General features: G+C 44.3%; 1 non-coding gene and 1 pseudogene across 1 annotated transcript; one reads left to right on the forward strand and one right to left on the reverse strand.

The window, feature by feature from the left end:
- Positions 1 to 2,975: 2,975 nt before the first annotated feature.
- TRNAQ-UUG (transfer RNA glutamine (anticodon UUG)) lies at positions 2,976 to 3,060 on the reverse strand. The gene has a single exon. It is a non-coding gene; the product is annotated as a tRNA-Gln (tRNA).
- Positions 3,061 to 14,998: 11,938 nt separating this feature from the next.
- LOC121041974 (tigger transposable element-derived protein 1-like) lies at positions 14,999 to 20,303 on the forward strand (annotated as a pseudogene).
- The last annotated feature ends 4,834 nt before the right edge of the window (positions 20,304 to 25,137 follow it).

Below are 25,137 nucleotides of genomic sequence, written 5' to 3' on the forward strand. Positions count from 1 at the left end.
TTTTCTTTTTTTTTTTTTTTTCAACGTTTATTCATTTTTGGGACAGAGAGAGACAGAGCATGAACGGGGGAGGGGCAGAGAGAGAGGGAGACACAGAATCGGAAACAGGCTCCAGGCTCTGAGCCATCAGCCCAGAGCCCGATGCGGGGCTCGAACTCACGGACCGCGAGATCGTGACCTGGCTGAAGTCGGACTCAACCAACCTGGCTCAACCGACTGCGCCACCCAGGTGCCCCTCTTTTTTTTCTTAAACTAAAAAAAAAAAAAAAATAGGGCCATTCACGGGTGCAACAAAAGCAGATTACCCATATTGCTTCGCTTGCCTGGTTGACACCCAAGGGGATTCTGTCAATTTACATGAGCATTTGCTCTTTTCCGAATTTTTAATAGTAATAGTGTTATGACAGGACTGTTTAATATAGAATCACCCCCTTAAAATGACTCCAGAAAGAAGACCCCTTTCACATTTTTAAAAATAACTTGATGGAAACTTAAAAAGGACACATCTTCCAGGGAAGCTCCAGAACAATCTGTGTGATAAGAGGATAACACCAGCAGTGCCCTTTTGCATCGCCCTGTGAGCTCCTCTTGCCCTGTTGATGTGCAAAATGTGTGCAATACAGCACATAAAATGGGTTGTCAGCTGGGGGTATGACAAGCTTTTTATTGCAGGCAATATATTTTGTCTGTAAAGTTTGTAGGTGTAACCAAATTTCCCCCAAATGTGAAATCATCTCAAATCCTCTCACACTCAACAATTTAGCTCAGCGGACTCTAGCCTTTGCCTTCAGAACAGTCCCAGTCACTGTCATCATTAGGCTGACTTTTGCAAAAGCCTTCTTGCTTCTACCCTCACCCCCCAGCCCCTGCCCCCACCTTCAGTAGATTATCCAATAGAATCCAGAATAAATTTTGGACACAGAAATCAAACCACTTAACCCTTCTTTTCAAAACCCACTAATATCTTCCCATCTCACTTAGAATAAAAGCCAAAGTCCTTAGTTGGGCCCACAAAGCCCAGCCAAGTCCCTGACTTACTACTTACTACTCTCCCAGTCTTTGCTCTGCTCTGGCCTCACTGGCTTCCTCACTAGTCTTTAAATAGAAACAAACTTATACCCCAGGACCTTTGCACTTGCCATGACGCTTACTCATCAGAATGCTCTCTTCTCACAACCTGCTTCCCTAGTTCCTGATAGTCTCTGATAAAATGCTATTTGGTCATTGACATTGTTGACACCCCAATCACTCCTTATCCATGCTACCCTGCTTTACTGTCCTTTAAATTATTTATCATCACTTGACATATCGCATATGAATTTGTTCATTTGTTTATGTTTAGTCTTTCCGCGTGAGCAGGGACCTTCTTTTGTTCCCTACAGTATCCCCAGTAACTTAAATAATTACAAAACTTAAACAAAGCTTAGAACAATTCCTGGCACAGAGCTGGAGCTCACTAAATATTTACTGACTGGATGAACGAATTACTGAGTCCTAATGCTCTGTACCATCAGCTGGTAACAATGCCCAATAAGGTTGTACGTGATGAAGGGGCTGGGAATAAAAATTAATTATCAAGATGGTCAAGGGTTTTTAGAGAATAAGCAAACGCAGGAGAAGCATTTAAAAATTAAAGGGGGGGGAAAAAAAAGCAGAAAGTGATCCTGGTTCTCGTTCACCCATTCACTGAACCAAAGCCAGGCCAGATTTGTTCTCTTCAGTTGCTGAAATCTGGTTCTTGTCACAAACCAACCTAGACATCTATTTTGATACACATATTATATGTCTCTTGGCATGCAGAGGATTCATATCACTTACCAGATTTATTGAAATTATGAAAAGCAGTGTGAAATGCCTCCTGCCATATGGGAAAGAGGTGAAAATGCTGACATGTGGCTCTTTTCCAATTTCACAAAAGTTTAGAGTTTCAGACTTTTTTTCTCCTCCTGGGTGTGGTGGCTCTTTCTTATCAAACATCTAGTCTCTGAGTAGCCATAAAGTCCTAGCTGTGTATCTTGTGGTGTTTTTAATACTCAAAGAACCGTATTCTGATGTGTATCAAAATGGCCACTTGGGCCCAGCTATTACAAGAAGAACCGAAAGGGCTTTCTTTGCCCTGTTAATTGTCTGTCGAACTGGGAAGGGCCTGTGGGAAGGGACCTGGCCCATTCGGGACACACACTACCATGGGAACGCACTTGTGCTGAGCCCAGGCCCAGCCCAGGTGGCGGGGGGGTGGGGGGGTGGGGTCTGTCCCTACCACCCAGCTGTCCTGTGACCTGGGGCAGGGCAGGTCTCCATCTCTCCATGCCTCACTGTCCCCTCTGCTGCCATTCTCTCACCTGGGCTGTCCCACAGGGTGTCCCAGTTCCTTCAATGTTCAGTGGAGACGAGTAGTACCTTCTGCATGGGGTTAGGAAGATCAGATCAGATGGTTCAATGTTCAAATGATTAAAGGGCTTCGATGGGAGGCTAACTCAGAAGTCCTCCCTAAAGTTTTAGCAGGGATTATCATTACCTGTTGCTATGACTATAGCTTATACTCCAGTGGCCTCTTTTACAGGGAGTCGACAGATCTTTTACACCTAGATGTAGTTCTTTTCTAGATTCTATTTTTTTTTTAATTTTTTTACACTTATTTATTTATTATTTTTTTTAACGTTTATTTATTTTTGAGACAGAGAGGGACAGAGCATGAACAGGGGAGGGGCAGAGAGAGAGGGAGACACAGAATCTGAAACAGGCTCCAGGCTCTGAGCGGTCAGCAAAGAGCCTGACGCGGGGCTCAAACTCACGGACCGTGAGATCGTGACCTGAGCCGAAGTCGGACGCTTAACCGACCGAGCCACCCAGGTGCCCCAACATTTATTTATTTTTGAGAGACAGAGAGAGACAGAGCGTGAGCAGGGGAGGGGCCGAGAGAGAGGGAGACATAGAATCCGAAGCAGGCTCCAGTCTCCAAGCTGTCAGCACAGAGCCCGACGCGGGGCTTGAACCCACGAACTGTGAGATCGTGACCTGAGCCAAAGTCAGACGCTCAACCGACTGAGCCACCCAGGCACCCCGTCTACATTCTATTTTTGATTGAAGTGAGTCACTTTGGCTAGGGAAGTAGTCAATCTGAATTGCAATATTATGCACGTTTTTTGGTGGTGCTTGTACCTAATATGCCAGCCTGGCCGGGATGTCGTGCAAACCCTTCCCAATGTTGTACAATTTCCCTGCAATATGTAAACATGGCTTTTGTTGTTAGCGAATCTAAAACATCTTTATTGCCAAACTGTCTTACAAATACTGTCAGCAGGCCGGATCCACAGAAAGAAACAACTGCTTCGAGCCTGTAGCTCACCTGCAGCCCCCAGATGCAGCCTAGATGTCCTGCGGTAGGCATGACCTCAGCCCAGAGGAGTGAGTGACTGAGTCAGTGAGTGAGGGTGTGTCTGTGTGTGATGCTATGGAGGAAAAGAACTTGGTAAATAAAACTTCACGGTCCTCTTTCCAGAGGACTTTCATTTAAGTTGTGCTCACCTGCCATTAGACCTTCATCCCCAACTCACCCGCTAGCATTTCCCTGATGTCAGTTTTAGGTAGTTTCTTCACAAATGGCCCCTCTGATCCATTAAACATGAGAAATTTCAGAGGACTGGAGCCGAGACTCTAGTGCTAATCCTCACCCTTCCAGATAAAGCAGGAAAGAAATCCGTGAGTGTCTATTCTGTCCTCCGTGTACTCAGTACTCACGATACACGAAGCACATGCAGGTTTACTCCCGCACTGGGAGCGCCTGCATCAAATAGCGTGTACTCCCAAGAGGGCCTGACCCTCAGCCCATTACCGCCAGGCTTTCCAGGTAGGAATTGCACACATGGTTTTATTCCTTTGCCTCTCTCCCCTCGGGTGGCGTTTTGCGTTTGTTTATTCTTTGGCAGAGATTTCCAGCATTCTCCTATTTGGTAACTAAGTGGTAACTGTGCTCAGAAGGAAAATGCCCCTGTCAGCACAGAACAAGAGTCTGGTAATGTTTCCAGAGACGACTTTTGTTAGCCTTCAGATAAAGCTATGTGGTCATGAGGACTATGTACTCATCACCAAACTAAACTGACTGCAGTACGCAGAAGACAATTGTTTATGAAGAATAGGGCGGCGTTGCCTCATTTGTACAGATGGCATCAGTGGGTGATAAAGTTTCCAATTCCTGTGTGATGCTGGGTTGTCTTGAGAACAAAATATTCAAGTCCAAAGTACTCATCTTAGCTGTATTTTGTTAAAATAATTTTTATAGACGTATTGCATGCTTCTTGCCACTTTAAATCTAGTGACTGAACATATTTCAGCCTCTTCTTGATGACTCAGAATCATCACCATGAACGTGGATAATTTTACTGTGCTCCAGATAAGCAATGACATCGGGGCCTGTTGAGTTATGAGCTGTGGTGGAAAATTCCTAGGTAAATGTCTCAGGGTCTTAGATTTATTGAGCGCCAACAATTTTTCTAATTCTCCCCTGGATGTCAGACTGACACCTGTTACGGTCTTGCTGTCTTTGTCTCGAACAACCTTCCACCACTCTCGCCCTTTCATTCAAGGACGATCTTTGAGGGTGCACTGTGCACGACAGGGTACAGGGAAGTCAGGACCGGGGCGGGGGCAAGGGCCTGCCTGCAAGGAGCAGGCCTGCTCGTGAGAGAGGCAAACAATAAACAGGGTCACAGTTAAACGGGTTAATTCTAATTGGCTTCGGTCTGGGAGAGTGACTAGTCACACTTGAGAGTCATGTATAAACTCAGGATAAATGGGATTTCAGAACTTTGCATGATCCGAGTCTGTTTCTGTTTCCTTCTGAGTAGTTCCTCAGCAATGAGATTGTTGGCTTCATGGCTCTGGGAAAATGCAGACCTTCGGTATTTCCAGAGAATATTGAGCATAACACTGAAAAGGGCTTGATGTCACTCAAGCTAGAGTTTCTATCGTCTGCCAAATGGCCCTCTGCCTGCAACTTCACACTGAGGACAACATGGCATCTGAGAGTCTAGAGATTGCAAATTCACATCTCCAGGCCTGGTCTCTGTTCATCGCCATATTTGTGGATCTAACTGCTCAGTCCCCCTCTCCAGGTGGATGTCTCATGACATCTCAAGTTTACCTGCTGATTGCACCCCTCACCATTGCCTCCACCCCCCATTCTCTTCCTCTAGTCTTTCCATCTTGGTAAACAGTGTTATAGTCTTCCCAACACAGAGGAATTATTCTCAAGTTCTCTCCTTCCCTCATCCCGCACTCTCTTAAGTACTAGCCCACATCGAATTCATCAACTAAACTTGGGGATTTTTATCCCAAAAGTGTATCACAACTCTGAATCAGACAAGGATTCCTCGCTCCCTGAGACCTATCAGTGTCCTGCTTTGCAGTTGGAGAAAAATCCAAGCTCCCAACAGTGGCTTCTAGGCATGATAGGATTAGTCTCCTGTTTCCACTTTCCACTTCTTATCCTGTTGTCCTCTCCTTCCAGGCTCCAACCTGGCAGGATGGCTTCTACCCATTCTTCCCCACCCACTTATGTCAGGGGCCAAAACACTGTACTTCCTGTGCTTAACTGTCCTTCCCCAGACCAGCCAAATGTCTGGCTCCTTCTTGTTATCGCTGAGGACTTCACCTTAACCTTATAGAGGCCTTCTACGCCAGTACCTCTGACTCTTTGATGTGCACGCAGATCACTGGGATGCAGATTCTGATTCAGGAGGGCTGGTCTAGGGCCTAAAATTCTGCATCTCCAACAGGCTCTCAAGTGATGCCCAGGCTTCTGGTCTGTGAACCATACTGAATCCTAGTAGGTAACCCATAAATATTTTTTGTCGAGTATGTTTTATACTCTTCTCAGCCCTCAGGGGTATGAAAGATCTAGGTCTCTAGCTGTAAGTCAGAGCAGATCAGCTTGTATTCGAAGGTATTACTGATTCAAACATTAAGGTTTGATGAAGGCTTTATCCTTTATCACAATGCCCAGAGAATGATGACGTAGCCTATTTGGAATGACTGATGACAAAATCAGTTACCGCTTTCAAGTGGGGTTTTGTTGTTGTTTTTTCAATTTTTTTTAATGTTTATTTTTGAGAGAGTGAGAGAGAGACAGAGACAGAGCATGAGTGGGGGGAGGGGCAGAGAGAGAGGGAAACACAGAATCTGAAGCAGGCTCCAGGCTCTGAGCTGTCAGCACAGCGCCCAACGCAGGACTCAAACCCATGAACCATGAGGTCATGACCTGAGCCAAAGTCAGACAGTCAACCGACTGAGCCACCCAGGCGCCCCAAGTTTTGTTTGTTTTTAAAGTCGTTTTGATTTGGTGTTCCTATCATTCCCTGAATTAAAACTTCTCAACTATAGCAATGGATGGAATGGAGAGGGACAAGGGTTTACCAGCTAACTCTTTATTTACTGTAGCTACTTTCCCCAAAAATGTTAGAAGCAACACTGAGAATATGCCAGTGAGAGTTCAGACACTGCAAATTTGTGATTGTTCTTCAGCTTTCTGGCTTGTAAATTCACATGAAAAACTAACCACAGATCACAACTGGTGATACAGCTTTCTTTATGAATGAAACAGAGACCATTCCTTCATTTTATGAAGTGCCTTCACACTATTCTTATGATTAACCAATTGACCAACAAATCCTTGATGCATGCTTACTGTATGCAGAATATTTTGTACAAAGATCTTAAGACATGGCCACTGCCTTTTGAAGTTATTAAAATTCTGGTGAAATACATGAATATTCATAGGAATTGGATCATGCAAAGCAACCCAGGTTGAATAACTTACCATTCTGAAGGCAAGGACCAAGAGCATCTGAATTCCTAAGGATCTTTCCAAGTCCATGACCTGCCACTCTGTATTCAGTGCTAAATGAATTGTAAAGAAGAGTGGATATCAAACTTTAAGGTGAAAAAAATGCCCTTATGAAATATAAAGTCAGATTCAGTGGGCCTGAGTGGAGGCCTAGAACGTGTATTTCTGACAGACTCCCAGGTGATGGCAATGTTAGTAGTGTGAGGGCCATGCTTTTTTGTTCCAAGGAGAGAAAACACCACTACTCCAATTATGGCCACCAAATTCCCAGGCACATCCCCAGATTTACTGAATCTGAATTCATGAGGTTGGGGCTCAAGAATGATGTTCTAACAAACTTCCCAGGTAATTTTTACATATTCTAAAGATTGAGAAGCCCTGACATTAATTGCCAGAGGCCAGATGTGTTGAATTCAGGACACATGTCCTCCCCCTAACAATTAGTCACCAGAGTGATAGCAGGCTGCAGACGTTTCAGGGGCTGTCAACTCAGTACCAAGTGGCCTGGTTTGACTTTACCAACTTAAGCAGGTATAAGGCTGGCCAGCACCTCCGACCAGAGACTGACACTCCCACCATGTTTGTTCGGCACAGACTGGGTCAGACCAGAGAATAGTGGCCAGAAAGGAGCTACGATTTAGCTAGGTTGATGGCTATTCTTATTGTAATACTCATGAGGAACGGAGATTCTAATGGGTCTAACAGATGTGGACATCCTAATGCCAGAGAGTCTCTCTGCCTAAAAGGGAATTATAATCATGCAATATATTTCCCCATCCTCTGGCCTTAGATTGAGTTGTCACAGGCTCCCAGACAATGCTCCAGGCGCCCCAGATGGTACTGGCTGACATACTCTGAGCATGTCATTATGTACACGTGAAAACCACATGAGGGCAACAAGCTTCTGGAGACTAAATGCAGGGTATTACCCCCTTCCCCCAGGTCCCTAAGACACTGCTGGGAGGAAAAGAGATAAATGGGACCTCAGGCGCTTGTGAGGTCTTGGGAAAATGAGGACCCATGGGAAATCCTTGGGGCGAGGATGCTAGGCAGACACTGGGAAATTCCTCTAACAAGGAGAGCAAAATATATTCAAGTTCTGGCACCTTCTTTCTCTTTTAATTTCAACACGGTCTTACCATTTGGTTTGGGAAGTATAATTTTGGACTCAGGATAAAACCGTTAACTTTTTATTCTAGCAGAGAATTAAAACAATGATTTCTACAAATGTATTTTGCAATTTTGCAATAATGATTCTGCCCAGCCAGTAAAAATAAAACAAAGGCAAATGCTAACTCGAAATCAACAAAATCCTTGGGTAATTCATTTTCTTTGATCTAACTGATTTCAGAGATCTAAGAAGCCCATTAATCAGGACTCATCACAGATCCTGACTTTGGAAATAGAGACCTCCCTCCAATCTAGTTCTTTTAGATTCACAATAAGCATGTCTACAACAGGCTACAATTATACTGACTCCTTGGGCCCTATCTACTGTCCCCAAACTCCAAACAGAAACATAAACAAGAGTCAGGAAAAGCTACTGCCTTGGGCACCACTTCCACTGACATGGGCTTGCTGTGGACTCCACCATTGTTGGAGCTTCCGTCTGACACTCTGAATTCCATCAAGAATCTAATAGCCCCAGAAGAGGTAACGCCTATAAATGTCATCCAAAGTGAAGCATTTTTTCCAGAAAGAAGTGAGAAATTACAAGGGCCCAGGGGGGACACAAGAAACCATGACAGAAGAATCTCAGAAGACTTGAGACCATCCCTGGTTTTTTGTTTGTTGGTCGGTTGGTTTGTTTTATACAGACTGTTGCTTAGGAAGGTGTAAGCTTAGGAAATTTCCTTAATGCCTCTGACCCTCTATCTTACTCTCCTCTCAAGGCCACTGGAAAGAATAGAATAAAGTGATATTGAATGAAATGTGGGTATCTCCCCATTTTGAAAAGTGGAAACTCTTTTATCAATATGAGCGATTATTTTCTAAGGTAATTTCCTGGTCTTGCTCGAGGCAGATCTGACTCTTCAGAGGAAGACCAAGTATCAACCAGTTAATTAGAAGAAAAGTGATGATTTTAAAAGGAAGAGTATCGTCTACGAATAGTGTATGTATTCTTATTTCCTTTGAAATACAACAAAATATAGGAGTTAAACTTCTAGATAGTAATCAAGGAACCTGCATGACTCTGCACTTGCAGTGATAGGTGCTTAAGGTAGAAGACACTTTATGGTACGATCACAGTAGCCCTAACCAACCCATTGATAGCCTTGAGTTATTTTAGTTTGTTTGGACCTTAGCTTTGGTGTGATCTTAACTGGCTTCCTTTCCAGAACTTCACTGTGTGTGAAAAGGTTTTGCTTTCAGTTGTTCATTGAATTATTTCTGGTGTCCGAATCAGAGGGAGACAGCCCTGGAAAAGATAAAGATTACAAAGCAAAGTCATTTGAGGTGTTAGCCTTTGATCCTCGGAGTTTGTAAAGATGCACTTATTAGACTCCAGACGCCCCCAGTCAGGCCATGGATTAACTGGACAACTGGAGGACCGTGGGTGAATAGTACAAGAAGCATGTCTAACAGAAAGATGTTTCCACCTGGAAGAATGGCTCCGTTCCAGCCCAATTCCTTATGGATTTGTTAATTGGATTTGTTCTTGCAGTTAAGGCAAATCACCATATATGCTAGTTAGTGGTTTCAGGCACTGCACAATTCGAATTCTGCTCAAGGAAAGGTTGGCCAAGAAAGAAAAACACTTTCTCAAGAGGTTTACTCCTACTGGACCAAAAGAAAATTTACATGTTGAGCAGAGCCAGAAAGGAAAGTGAAATTTCTGTACGTCTCAATTTCACTACTTAGGAGATTCAGATGTGATGTATTTAAGCCTTCCCATACATGGGAAAGGCACTGGGCCAGGTAGTTCTGTGGAAAAAAAGTTCATGCATACAAAGTGTGTGGCCACAAACCCAGCACCTCATGCCCCACAAAACACCGAAGCCGTATAATAACCCTCCAGAGTAAATCACAATGCTTATTAGAAGATGGTGTTACTGGCATCGCCACTGGTGAGCGCAGGTGTGCCTAAAAGATCCCTGTACTGAAGTGTTCTTTCCACACTTGATGCGTGGAGCTTTTTCAATTTACAGATGCGGCTTTTATTGTCCAGCCAGAACAGCTGGTGCAATTCAAGTGCGACTGCGGTTGCCACCCTTGGAAGGTGTCACCTGGCCGTGGGGGGGGGCCTGACGGGACATCGGTTAAGATCCGAGAAAAAGGATGCGTGCGATAGACCATTGAAGACCATTGAAGACCATTGAAGACCATTGAATTCAATTACATTGAATTGTAAACTCAGAAGACCATAGGGTCAAATGCAAGGTAAGATCCCAGATTGGATCCTGGGACAGCAAAAGGACATTCATGGAAGAAACGGTGAAATCTGAATGAAGCCTGCAGTCCAGTCAATAGTCACACACCAGTGTTAGCATCGTGGTTTTGACAAATGCACCACATGATGGAAGACGTTACACCAGGGAAGCTAAGTGAAGAGTTTATGGGACATCGCTGAACAGTCGCTGCAACTTTTCTGTAAATCCCAAATTACCGTAGAATTTTAAAAATCAATTTTTTTTTAAAGACGTCTATGGGGCTAGCATGGAACATAGAGGAATGAAATGAGCCCGGTTGGGATGGACAGTGACAACCCGGTCAGCCCTTACTCTGTCTCGAAATTGCCCGTCGCTCACTTCCAATCAGTTGTTCCCACGTGGAAACGCAAGCTCCGGTTTATAGATTTTCTGAGCTTTCAAGAGAATGCAAAACTTGGCATACGTGTGTCTGTTTTTAAAACAATGGCTAAAAAAAATGCGAAAACACATTAGAGACAAAGAAAATACAGTTACTCTGCGAGGACAAGCGGCCCATGTGTCGGACTTGTCTTGCGGGCACTAGGGCAGGTCAGTGTACAAAAGGATGATCCGAAAGGCTTTAAAAATGCAGATTCCTAGGTCCCAACATTAGATGTTCTGATTAGGCAGATTCAGTGTCAAACCCAGGATCCTCCATTTTTATCGACGAAATGTATCCCAGGTGATTTTGACACAGGAAGTTCTCAAAAACACTGGGAAACATTCTTTTAAGGGCTGAGATCCCTTTTCCCATAGCTTCTTCACATCCTCCCATTCAACTTCTTATTCTGCCTCTCATCATCAAGGATACAACTTCAAGGCCAGCATTAAAGTACAAGTCCAGAACTGTTCTAACATGGTGGCCACTAGCTACAAGTGACCAGAAAGCAATCCAAATGTGGGGCTCTCAGTGGAAAATACACACAGGATTTCAAAGACTTCGTACACATTGTAAAATGTAAAATACAAATGCTTATTATTGATTAAAAGCTAAAATGGTAAGATTGTAGATATACTGGGTTCAGTAAAATATATTAAAATTAATTTCACCTGCTCCTAGGAAACTTAAAGTTACATATGAGCCTTACATTTGTGACTCACATTATATTTCTGTTGGATGGTTCTGGTCTAGGGCTTCAGGGTAAAGGGGGTTGTTTTCCTGTCAGCCTTGGTGTGTAGAAGCACAAGGCAGGCTTAGTGTTAATATGCCCACAGCTCTACCCAAATAACCAGGACCAGGGATTTCACGTTTGGGGACAGAGCTCTTAGGCAAACCAACACTGTTCATGTCTTAGCATCCCTCTGTCAAGAGACAGCAATAAGGAGCTGGCTGAGATTTGGGGTCCTTGGGTCCTGGCCATTTCAACCTCTGCCACCGGAAGTAGGATTAAAAGCCATTCACACAAGGAATACGTCACAGAAGGATGGATGGGACAAGTAGAGTTCGTTGTAGGTACCGTTTCCAGGAGATACAAGAAAAGCTATAGATTGTTCTAGGTATTAAATTGGGCACAGATGAAGACAATGCTTCTGATCTAATCTCAGATTAAGAAATAACATTTTCTGAAGACACGTATGAAGAGATTTTTAGCAACATTACAGGCTGATGTAAGAGTCATTCGGTGAGGAAAAGTTAATAAAACATGAACACAGAAGGATAAAAATCTTAACACAAAAATAACCAAGTAGTTGGTAAGATCCCACGAGTGGTTTGGGTTGAACAGAACATTTCAAGCTCTATTTTCTATCTCATTCATTCCTTCGATAGATGCAATAGATTCCAAGGGCATTATGTCAGCACTTTCAACTTTTAATTTTTTAAAGGCATCTATGTGCTCCAAGAGAAATTTTATCCACATGTTTCTGATTCACTTAATGAATCGAAACGCCATTTTGTAAGAACCACTGTTGTTCAAAAATACTCTTGACCTCCATTAATAATCCTGTTGTCTTTCAACCTGTAGGTCCTATTGTGTCTTTCCAGAAACCCAGATTTAGGTCTCAAGTCAGCACCCACCTAGTTCAAGCAGTTTTACAACTTGGCAAGATGAGGTCTACTAAGTTTTGAAGGAGGGTCCCAGTATCTACACACCTACATGCGCATTCTTTTGAGGATCCTTTTCTTGGTCTCACCTGCCTGGATCATGTGTATTGATCTTTGTCATCGTTGTCCTTAGTGAGTATCTCTATTCAGCATCTCTTTTCCTTTGCTAATTGCTTCTTTCTCCTGTTTCAAACTTTCACCTGCAAGTCCCCAAACCCCAACTTCTGCTCTCAGTTTCCAAAGCTCTTGCTATTCTAGGCTCTTCTGTACTACCCACTTCTCATCCAATTCAGCATTCATGTTAAATTTCCCATTTGTAAACACCTGCCTTTACCCCAGGGTAGCTTTCCTTCTTCCTTGTTAAGTTGCCCAAGGCTCTGCAATTATCTTTCGGGTTGTTCTTTTATTCCCCTCCACTCTATCCATGGTACTTCAGAGATAGAAAATCTACACAAGACCTATCATTCCGACCACTAATAAAACACACCTGTAGCAATTGGCAGTCTTGCGGAAAGGGCCATGTGTTATTAGAAATACGGAGGAGCTTAGACATCTATGCTATGGACCCCAGTGCAGAGGACCATTTGGGACCTTTTCAAAACCTACCGACCTGGCAGCACACTCTGAGAGCCCTGTTTTTGATTGGTTGCCCCAGCCTCTTGTTTTTGATTGGTTGATGAGAAGGAAATGAAAAATAATGCACCAGTAATAAGTACTGCTTTGAAGACTTTGAAATATGTGGACATTTCAGCAAACGTCATTTTCATAAAATAAGAGTATGTGTAGTCTATATATTCTAAGTCAGAGCAGATGGTTTTAACAGACATCTGACTACAAATTCATCTTCAGGCTTCCCATTTCTTACCACATTGGTCCATTCAGTTTCTCGCCCTCTCTATTCAGACAGCAATTTTCCCAAGATGCTGAGTACTCCCCACCACAGCCTATGTGGGCGTGGATTCCTGTGGGTGGTTACAAACCCTCTTTTAAAAATACACCATTTCCCTCTTGCTCCCCTGAGACCTTCCTTTGGGGGAGAGGAGAGCTATCTGAGCCTAAGACTCAGAAAGATCAAGTAAAGAAGCAAAGAAGCCTCAGCCCACTTCCAAAATCATTTACAAAAGAAGACACATTAAAATAAGGATCAAAAATAGGTCAAAGTCTCGAAATTAGGAGGGAGAGGGGAGAAATACATCAGAGACCTCAGCTAAAGAGAGTTGCCAGACGTGAGCACTAAGATAAGCTCTAAGCCTCAAAGCCATCAGACAAAAAGGAGAGAGGTGCTGTGTTTTATAGTTTTTAGTATCTGATCAAAGAATCTTAGGCGTTCTTATTAGGGACTTGTTTTCTCCTGGCAGTAAATTCTTGGAGCTTTTTGTTGAATGGACTTTTATATAAATGACAATGTAGACTAAAAGTGGCTCACTGAAGATGCAGAAATGATTTTCTTATAGCCACTTCTTACACTGACCTGCAATAAACACTGAGGGCAGGCTGTTTATTAAATCATAACTCAGTGAAGATATTTCTTTGGGGAGTTCAGCTGATGTGGTCCAGACCCATAACTTTCTGGTGATTTATCTTGACATACAGCTAGAGCTCAGAGGGCCTGGAGGAATGGATGGTTAGCATGACTCAGAGACACTCGCTCTGGAGAATTCATTGTTTGCACAGATCCTCAGGCAGAACCTGGAGACTGGTCCATGTGTTGGAAAGCAAAACGACCCATGCGCTCTGATGTGCAGGTGTCAATGTTGAAGTTTTATCATGAGATAAACATTTCTTCATCTCAAAGGTAGGACTAGTCTGACTTGCCCTGGTTTTAGGCTAAAAATTCCATCTACTTACATAGTTCGGGGCCAATTTACCTTGGTCAAATAATTACTTGACTAAATATCCCATTGAAGCTTGCAACTTCTCACCTAAAATAAGAATGGGACAAATTTGGCTTGTAAACTTTAAAGGCAGGTGGCTGTTGCAATCATAAAATAACTTACCTATGGCACACTCAATGATAGCATTTTAAGCTTTTCTTCCTGTGATAGACTACAAAATGTACCCTCATTTGTTTATATGTCTTTCAGATGGAGACCTCTTCAGCACCAGAAGTGTTAGAGAAAAGGCCAGTCTGCATGGTCCGAAGGCAAGAAATTATATAAAATAATGTCTTTCCTTTGAAATCATGGACCAGAAGAGAGGGTCAGCATTAAGAGGAGCTATGGCCATTTGCAACTACATGGATGGAACTAGAGGGTATGATGCTAAGTCAAATTAGTCAGAGAAAGACAAACATCATATGACTTCACTCATATGAGGGCTTGAAGAGACAAAACAGATGAACCTAAGGGAACAGACACAAAAATAATAGAAAAACAGGGAGGGGGACAAAACAGAAGAGACTCAGAAATATGGGGAACAAACTGAGGGTTATGGGAGGGGTTGTGGGGGGGGGATGGGCTAAATGGGTCAGGGGCACTAAGGAATCTACTCCTGAAATCATTGTTGCACTATATGCTAATTTGGATGTAAATTTAAAAAAATTAAAAATAAAACAATTTAATTAAAAAAAAAAAAAAAGAGGAGCTTTGGAGCTATTATTTTTAGCTCACAAAGATTCTAATCCCAGGTAGTACTGACTTGTATGAGCCCGATTCAGGGATTTGATCGCTAGCGGCACTGGGCAGACTCCACGTCTTGGCCATGAATGTGTTGGGGGAGCTTGTCACAGCCCATCAGCCCATCGCCTCTGACAATGGCAACAATCACCAAGGTTCAGAAAAGAGGTGGCACCATGACGTCAGTGTTCCACAGTGGAACCTTGAAGCTAGTTACTTCTCTCCCCAGCTCAGGCTCAACGCCAAGTAAGTTGCCAGGGCCTAGCACAGGGAAGTGAATGTTTGTGGAGTAAATAAATGGATGAATGCCAATTAGCATAGAGTCAACAGAAATTCTGGGGCTGGAGCCAGTGATCCCTGCTTGATAACCATGCTGCCAGGAGGTAGCCTGTGACCCCTGACTACGGCAGACGGGGAAAAACATCATGAAAATGGATCCTGAATTCCCAGCAGGGCAGAAGGGTGAGATCCTCCTGATGAAAAGAAGATGAGAGGACCAAACCACTTAGTGGCATCTGTGCACAGCTCTGATTAGGTACAGGCTGTCCTGACTGTAGGCCCAGAAGAAGCCAGTGGCACTTCTCTATTCCACCTTCTCTTCCCAGCGAGACTCGTCCCCCCTTCCACTCTCATCTAGAGATTAAGTGAGCCAAGGGAGACAACCAGGCTGGTGGTTCTCAGAGCCTCAAGAAAATACCATCCCACAGATTCAGATTTTATTGGTTCAGGGAGGCCAGGGGCACTGGGAGTTTTTAAAAGCCCCTTCCCTCCTCCCAGTTATTTTCAAGGGCAGCAGGGGTTGACAGCCACCATCCTGGTCAAACAACAAATCGTCCCTCATCTCCAGCAGGCACAGGCTCCTTTGTGTGGGTCGCTTGGGTGCACATGAACTGTCTCCTTTCCCTCCTTTGAGAAATCTGAAGGGTTGCATTCTCAGTTATGCTATTCACTTCCAAATATTACACACGACTGCTTATCCAGAATGACTGAGGTCTGACTTATTTGCTATTAAGGATTGGCCTGCGGTTTACATAGCAGAACTTCAGAAGAACACTATGATTTTAAAATGGTGTTTTCACGTAATTGTTCACGTATACAGTTCTGCATCCTTCTATGCTCCCCACTGGCAGGATCAGTATAGGGACAAGACAGAATAAATGCACTAATGGCCCCAGCTGGAACATACAGTTGCATCCTACCGGTTAGTGGGTGAACATTACCCCTGCAGACCAAATTTTAATGATATAATTCTTCTTTGCTCCCCATGATAGGAGTGTGGCAGAGACTGTCTAGCTGGCCATTAGACTCTTTCTTCTTCCTCTTGGACACAATGTAGATTTGTGGAGTTAACGTGGCTGTGTGATCTACTCCTGACCAGTGAATTTTAGGCAGAAGTGGTACGTGCCCCTTCCAGGCCTCACTTATTGTACTCTGCTCATGTGTGATTCTCTATGCTTTTCCCTCTTATCGGTAACCTTAAAAATCACATTTGATGATTGCAGGGACACAAGTGGGAAGGTATCTGGGTCACTGAGTTACTACCTGCAGGAGCGCTGTCGGCCAATGAGGAATACTTGTTTTAAAATTGGGGTAAGAGAGAAATTCTCATGAGTGGAGTCACTGTAAGGAGGGAGTGTATCTATTACAGCGACAAGAGTGATCCTGTTATTACATAGAATTCTTTTCTGGGATATTCTTGGTTTCTCCAAGTCCCTGAGGACTAGCGTCCTGCACTGCCCTTACCACTTGTCTTCTCAACCTGGATCCCTTCCCTGATCCCCATCTGAAAGACCAGCCCTGACATCTCCCATCTCCATGCTAAACTCCCATCTGGCCTGCTGAGGACCTCCTGTCTTTGGATTTCCTCATCACTGGACTGAGCTGCCCTGGAGGAGGTGGCAGCACAGTGCTTCTTTGCCTCCTTTCCAGACGTCCTGCCCCAGGTCACTACCTATAAACCTGAACTCTCCGGTCAGTGTGTCCCCTCACTCCCTTGATATGTTTCAGTCTTGGCTCTGCCCTTCCCAGACTGCTTCCTTTGACCACTGATGGACACCTCCTCCCCACACTCTAGGCCAGAGGTTCTCAAAGTGTGGCTCCTGGATCCACAGCTTCAGCATCACCTTGGGGCTTGGTAGAAATTCAAATTCTCAGGCCCCAACCTCTCTCTGTGTTCACCAGTTATCGTGTCTAATCAACCCTTAATGGGTTGAGCAAGTGTTGGCTCTGTTTGCGCTATAATGATCCTGGACAACTATTGATCTTTTTACTGTCTCCATAGTTTTGCCTTTTCCACAATGACATAAAGTTGGAATTATACACTATGTAGCCTTTTCAGAATGCCTTCTTTCACTTAGTAATATGCATATAATATGCAGTTCTTTTTATGGATAGCTCGTTTTCTTTTAGCACTAAATAATATTCCATCATCTGGATGTACAACAGCTTATTTGTCCACTTACTTACTGAAGGATATCTCGGTTGCTTTTAAGTTTTAGCAATTATGGATAATGCTGCTATAAACATCTGTGTGCAGGTTTCTTGGCCTTGACGAGCGATTCTTAATCATTTTTCTGAGGCAACGTACATAACAGATGGCATTCGCAATGAGCTATGAGCAGGTGCACAAGATAGGCTCCCTGTAACAGGAAACCCAAAGTAACAAAGGCTTAATAGGGAGAATGTCTTTCTCTCCACCATGATCCAGATCTCTACACCTAGTTCTAGAGTTCAGGGCTGGAATAAAGCTCCATGGCCATCACTAACCCAGAGTCCACCTATCTTTATATTCTACCATCCTGGAGTGTGTTTTCTGTTCTAAAGTCATCTCAGGATGAGGTGGAGATCCAACCAGTGCATTCACAGTGTAGACAACAGGAAGAAAGAATTCAAAGTAAGACCCAAGGGTTCCCTCCCAGTTAAGCCAGTTCCCTTTCAGTAACCTTTTTGCAAGTCCCAGACACAATTAACTTTCTCTGTCACTAGCCAGAACTTCGTCATGAGGACATACTTAGCTGGAAGAAAGCCTGGGCATCTTGCTACCCCAAGAAAGACGGAAGGAGAGATCGGACAAAAGCAGCTAGGTCTGTTTCAGCTAGGGCATACCTGGTTTGAATGCACTTTTCTTCACTGTGCCTTGTATATATGATATTTTTTTTATAAACTGAAGGTTTGTGCTTTGAGGAAGGCTCTCAGTACCATTTTTATGATAGCATTTGCTCACTCGTGTCTCTTTATCACACATTTGGGTAATCCTGACAATATTGAAAACTTTTTCATTACTATGATACTTGCTATGGTGATCTGTGATGGTACTACCCTAACTGTTTTGAGGTACCACGAGCCACGCCCATAAAAAAATCAATCCAGAAATGTTGTATGTGTTCTGACGGCTCAACCAACTGGCCATTTCCCCATCTCTCTCCCTCTCCCCAAGGCCTCCTAATTCTCTGAGACACAACAATATTGAAACTAAGCCAGGGAATAACCCTAGTGCCCTCTAAGTGCTCAAGTGAAAGGAAGGGTCACATGTCTCTCACTTTAAATCAAAAGCTAGAAATGATTAAGCTCATTGAGGAGGGCATGTCAAAAGCTGAAATAGGCTGAAAGCCAGGCCTCTTGCATGAAACAGTTAACCTGACTGTGAATGCAAAGGCAAAGTTCTTAAAGGAAATGAAAAGTGCTCCTCCAGTCAACACCCAAATAACCAACAGCCTTATTGCTGATACGGAGGAAGTTTTAGTGGTCCAGAGACAAGATAGACCAGCCACAATATTCCCTTCATCCAAAGCCTAAACCCAGAGCAAAGCCCTCACTCTCCTCAATTTTCTGATGGCTGGCGGAGGTGAGGAAGCCGCAAAGAGTCTGAAGCTAAAAGAGGTTGATTCATGGCATTGAAGGACAAGATCTGTCTCCGTAACATACAAGTGCAAGGTGAAGCAGCAAGTGCTGGAGCAGAGATGGCAGCCAGGTGTTCAGAAGATCCGGCTGAGATAATTCATGTGGGCGGCTACACTAAACAACAGATTTTTAGATTTTCAATTTCAACAGCTTTCCGTTGGAAGATGTCATCTAGGACTCTCATAGCGACAGAGGAGAAGTCCATGTCTGGCTTTAAAGCTTCATGGGACAGGCTGACTCTCCTATTAGGGGCTAACGCAGCTGGTGACTTTAAGTTGAAGCCAGTGCTCATTTAACCATTCTGGAAATCCTAGGGCTCTTTAAGAATTATGCTGAATTTCCTCTGCCTGCACTCTATACATCGAACAACAATGCCTGGATGACAGCACATCTGTTTAAAGCATGGTTTACTGAATATTTCTTTTTAATTTTTTTTTTAACGTTTATTTATTTTTGGGACAGAGAGAGACAGAGCATGAACGGGGGAGGGGCAGAGAGAGAGGGAGACACAGAATCGGAAACAGGCTCCAGGCTCTGAGCCATCAGCCCAGAGCCTGATGCGGGGCTCGAACTCGCGGACCGCGAGATCGTGACCTGGCTGAAGTCGGACGCTTAACTGACTGCGCCACCCAGGCGCCCCGATTTACTGAATATTTTAAGCCCACTGTTGACACCTGCTACTTAGACAAAAAGATTCCTTTCAAAACACCCCTGCTTGTTCACAATGCTCCTGTAGCCCAAGGATCAAGGAGTAATTTCAAATTTCAAGTCTCATTATTTTCTAAGGCTACAACTGCCACACATAGAGATTCCTCTATGGATCTGATCAAACGCCACTGAAAATCTTCTGGAAGGGATTCACCATTCTAGACGCCATTAAGGACATTTGTGATTCTTGGGAAGAGGTGAAAATATCAGCATTAACAGAAGTTTGGAAGAAGCTGACTCCAGCCCTCGTGGACAACTTTGAGAGGTTCAAGACTTCAGGGGAGGAAGTAACTGCAGATGTGGTGCCAAGAGCGAAATAACTAGAATGAGAAGTGAAGCCTGAAGATGTGATTGAATTGCTTCAATCTCATGATACAACTTCAATAGATGAGGAGCTGTTTCCTACAAATGAGCAAAGAAAATGCTTTCAGGAGATGGAATCTATTCCAGATGACGATGCTGTGAAGATTGTTGACATGACAACAAAGGACTTAGAATATGACATAAACTCAGTTGATAAAGCAGGGACGGGATTTGAGAGGAGTGACTCCAACTTTGAAAGAATTTCTACCATGTGTAAAATGGTATCAAACAACATCACATACTATACAGAAAACATTCATGAAAGGAAGAATCCACTGATGTAGCAAACTTATTTTGTCTGATTTAACAAATTGCCATAGCCACCCCAGCCTTCAGCAACCACCACCCTAATCAGTCAGCAGCCACCAACATGGAAGCAAGACCCCCCCGCCATCAGCAAAAAGATTGCAAGTTGCTGAATGCTCACATGATGGTTAGCATTTTTTAGCAATCAAGTATTTTTTAAAGTATACACTGGTTTTTTTTCGACATAATTCCACACACTTAAGAGACAACAGTGGAGTGTAAGCATAACTTTTATATGCACTGAGAAACCAAGAAAATCATTTGACTCTCTTTACTGCCATATTTGCTCTATTGCAGTGGTCTGGAACCAAACCCACAATATCTCCAAGGTATGCTTGTCTATATATCTAATACCAAAGTACTAACACTAACTCCTTCTCTTTCTCTTTCCCTCAGGCAAGTAGATGAACCTGAGAGGAAGAAGGCCAACCTTGAGTCTGCTGTAGTTGATAGTTTAAAAATAAACCGTTTGCAAACTTGGGGGCTTTGTGCCATTTTGTGGATGTACTTCAAAACCTACTGGAATTTATCAAGGTGTTCTGACATGAAGACCGAGAACACATTAAGTCTGTATAAAGTAGGCACCTGGGTCTATAAAAAGAAAGAATGGGCTGGAATATATAAAAAAAAAATAGTGACAGGATGGATTTTATAGCTAGACATGTATCTTTTATATGAAAAGAAATGATAATTACTTGGAGGCTTCTCCTAGGAATGTCAGCAATATGGTTGTGGTGGTTGTAATAGAGAATCTCTAGCTAAATACACTTGGTTTTGGAGGCTCTCCCATGTATGGAATGGCACCAAATGTGGAAGCTGATTACTTCAGTAACCCACACCAGACCAACCTCCTGGAATTGATGCCTTTGGGTCATCTCCCCCGCCCTTGAGTCTGGGCTGCCCTGTGACCACTTTAACCAGAAGTGAAACTGTGCCAGTGGCCTGACTAGTTTTAAGAAGGCCTGGACGTTTCTATTTTTGCTCCTTGAATATCCTGAGCTGCCATGTGAGAATTCTGGCTACACTGCTGGAGAAACCACGTGGGGAGATTCAGAGAAGAGGCCACACGGAGAATTGAAAGCCCTGGGACTACATGAACAGGGACAGTGAGTCCAGGAGTCCCAGCCGCCGGCACAGTCCAGACCTTAGCTCCCTGCCAGCTGAGTGCAGCTGCATGGTGATCACCTGTAAGCCCACATTTGAATAATTATGAGAAATAAAATGGTTGTTGGTTTAAGTCACTAGGTTTTGGATTGGTATGTAGCAATAAGTGACCAAAACACCATCACATCCCCAAACATATCTACGGGCTTGAGGTGGAACCCTGGCCGATGTGGCTGCCACAGCCTGTGCCCAATTGTCACGGCTGCCCAAACAGCCACAACTGGCCCTACTACCACAGCCAAGGGAGTCCGTGCCCTCTGGACTCTTGCAACCTCCCACCAGGACCATTCCATAACTCCACAGCCCTGAAATTCCCCCTCTTCCAGGTCCCTCCTCCCGACTCGGTCAGGCCAACTGGAAGCATTTCTGACAGGAGCACCCCTACCCTTCCTCCTCAGCCAGTTTCCCAAAAGGAATTCATGACACCTCATCTTTGGAACCCCAGCAGACAAGCCAGTCCACTGCGCGTTTGTGCATGCATGCATCGGGGACTCTTAACTGCAACTGGATCAAGTCTTATTCTAGAACTGTGACCAGAAAAATGAGTTCCTGGCATCTCCAGTTGGAATCTGGAACAGATTTTCCCATAAAAAGCAGTATTATAGGTGATTTTAGGTTCTGTGGTACTATCAGAACTACAGCTCAGCTATATTGCTGGTTAAATCGATATTGAGGCGCTGCCCTGGGAACATAATTACCTTTTACAACACTGTCCTAATGAGAAACAAGATCCAAATGACAGCCTTAAGAATGAGTTTTTGGGGGCGCCTGGGTGGCGCAGTCGGTTAAGCGTCCGACTTCAGCCAGGTCACGATCTCGCGGTCCGTGAGTTCGAGCCCCGCGTCAGGCTCTGGGCTGATGGCTCAGAGCCTGGAGCCTGTTTCTGATTCTGTGTCTCCCTCTCTCTCTGCCCCTCCCCCGTTCATGCTCTGTCTCTCTCTCTGTCCCAAAAATAAATAAACGTTGAAAAAAAAAAAAAAGAATGAGTTTTTGGAAGCAACCTGATTTTAAGTTGGAAACTTTCATTCTATATTGAGCACCAATGATATAGTAGATGCTATGGAGTAAGTAGGAGGAAAAAATAATATTGTGACCGCTTTCCAAGAAGTTACAGTTTGTTTCGGAGATTTAACACATGAGAAACGACCAGCAAAGCCCTCTAAAAGCCATCCCAAACTTAGTGAGACGGACCAGTAAGTAAGTGCCTCTCAAGGTTGCAAAATTAAGCCCGCAAGTTTTCTTTCCTGTTGGTTGTTTACATCGGCTTCCAGACACCTGTCTCCAGAGGTCTTGTGGACACATGCTGTTCATAATTGCTCACAAGCTGTTTCCTGTGAACAGCAAAGGGGTAGGCAGGTATAGGAGGCAACTGTATTCAGCTGGCTACTTAGTAATGAGAGTAGGTGGATTCTGGAGCTTAGAAATTAACTGTAGGAGGGGCAACAGCCTGGTGGCTGCATAGAAACCCAGGGCTCCTTTCCATTGGCCTCATAAAGGGCCACCAAAGAGGCCCCACCACTGTGCTTCTCAATGTGTGGTCTGGGAACACCTTTGTTGGAGTCACCGGCGGGGGGCGGGGGGGGGGGTCACTTACTAAAAATGCTGATTCTCTGCCCACAACCCAGATCTTGCCATGAGGCTTGGGAACCTACATGATTGATAAACTCCCTAGCTGGTTCTTATGCTGATGCAGGTTTGCCACTGCTGTTCCAAAGAAAGCCACCCTAGAGATGCAAGAGTCTCGCGAAGATACTCAGGAGTATTTTCCCCTGGAAAGTTATGGGGGATCTGGCCACAGTCCTGAGCCCCTTACATACTCCACTTTGGTAAACTTGTGGAGGCCAGCCAAGCTTCTAGAAGAAAACAAACATGTTCAAATTGCTGGGCATGGAATGAGGGCTTTTGCACACTCTCCTAGCACTTTTTGGCTCTATTTCCATCCCGGGCACAGCACTGTGCATACACTGCGAACATGCCTAAGGCACGTGTTCTGAAACCCAGCGTCTGTTTTAAGAAAAATGAGGTTTTCAAGCAGGACCTCTTTGGAGTGGTACGGTGCCAAGTGAGATAGGGCCTCCCAGGTAGACTCTATCACGTGGAATATATGAGTGAATTTCCCTGGGACCAGAAAATGTAATTTGAATAAGATTACAGAACTCATACAAGAACATGGTGCACTCCTTGCTTGAGTCTCTTGCCATCAAGACCATCCTGCTGCCCTCCGTGACATTTGGGCTCCTTATCATTGACCTGAAGTCACTTAAATGCAAGTACCATGGCTTATTGGACGTTGTTTTTAATTATTCCAGGTGAGATCATTTCAGAAATGATATTGAGAGTGAGGGCCACATGCCCATGTGGCAGGATAATGTTGAGGTAAGAGTGGTTATGCCTGGCTCCCAACATTTACCCACCCATGCATGTTGTGTCTGTCACCTCCGGGAAGGGATACTGCTGCCCAGGCAAGGACGACAAAGGTGCAGACTCTTGGCTTCTCCCTTGTATAAGCCTAGGCCCAGGACTTAAACAGAAGCTTTGGATAAATGTGTAATTAGAGCTATTTTCCATTCCCTCCAGTACTATCCCTTACCCCCGGACTAGGGAAAGTTGCTCAGACTGAAACAAGGAAGATATCAATCCAGTCGAGTCCCTTCCCCACCACTGGTCAAACTCCAGCTGAGTTTGAGAATCTCCGTGGGCATGGAAGTTATAGTTTCCAGGTCCTAGGGCCTGCTAAAGCCTAGGGAACACAAAGCAAGTAATGAAGGGCCTTGAGCAGCCCCTGGCATCTGGTTAGGCCTCCAAAGAACAGCCAAGTATGTCCAGGGGCAGGAAATGGCTAAGAAATGAGCTTTTGGATGGGCGTCACGAGTTTGGATGGGACAACACACATCTCAGAGAATGTCAACCTGGGAAGATGCCTCCATCTCCCTTCTCCCTCCTCCAGTGCCTTAGAAGCGTAGCCACCTGGGACTTAGACACAGTCCTGGGAAGGTGGACAGGAAACCTGAATTGACTGAGATTTGGGTTTTACCACTCACTGGAATGAGCTCAAAATGGAAATGAAGCTCACATAGGTGCAAAAAGTTGAACGATCTCATCTTTCCCACCCATCCACATTTCTGTGTATTACTAGCTTTAGAAAACGACTAACTGGCACATAGGTGATGCTACAATACTCCTCATGTAGTTGAAGCCAACGTGCCGAGGTAGGAAAACCCATCAGCCTGAGGTCCGTTCAGAGCCCTAACCTGCCCCCTTGGTTCTTAGAGGAATCCAGAGAAGGAGCCAGGACTGTGCCTCGCACTCTGGATGATTCAACATCTGCTGGCATGGCTGCTTAGCTGCAGAACTTTAGAGGAGGCGAACTGTTGTATACCTTCTCCCCACCTGAAAGGGACTCCTGGAACCCAGCTAACGGGAAGAGGGAATGACCCCATCCTACACAGTGATGCTTCCATCATTGTCGGAAAAGCAGCATGAAAGGCCTTTGAAAGTAGAAAACATTGTAAATATGCTATCGAGGGACTCACTGAAGCCTGACGTGGTACTCTTAGGGTTCCAAAGCTATTCCCCCAATTAAAGCCTAGGATTTCCTAACTGAGATTCAAGGTTTTGATCGCGGCATTCACACTGACTCAAAGGTCTAAATACGCACCGTGTTCAACCACAGGCTGACCAGACGTGAATGCTCGAAGACTCCTCATGTATGTATCAAAATTATGGTTGCGTTATAGTTTCAGGACAGGACTACAAAGCTGTGTGCTCTGCTGGCATTTTCCC

Source organism: Herpailurus yagouaroundi, unplaced genomic scaffold (genome assembly GCF_014898765.1).
Source record: "Herpailurus yagouaroundi ecotype Mexico unplaced genomic scaffold, PumYag 29, whole genome shotgun sequence".
Lineage (NCBI taxonomy): Eukaryota > Metazoa > Chordata > Mammalia > Carnivora > Felidae > Herpailurus > Herpailurus yagouaroundi.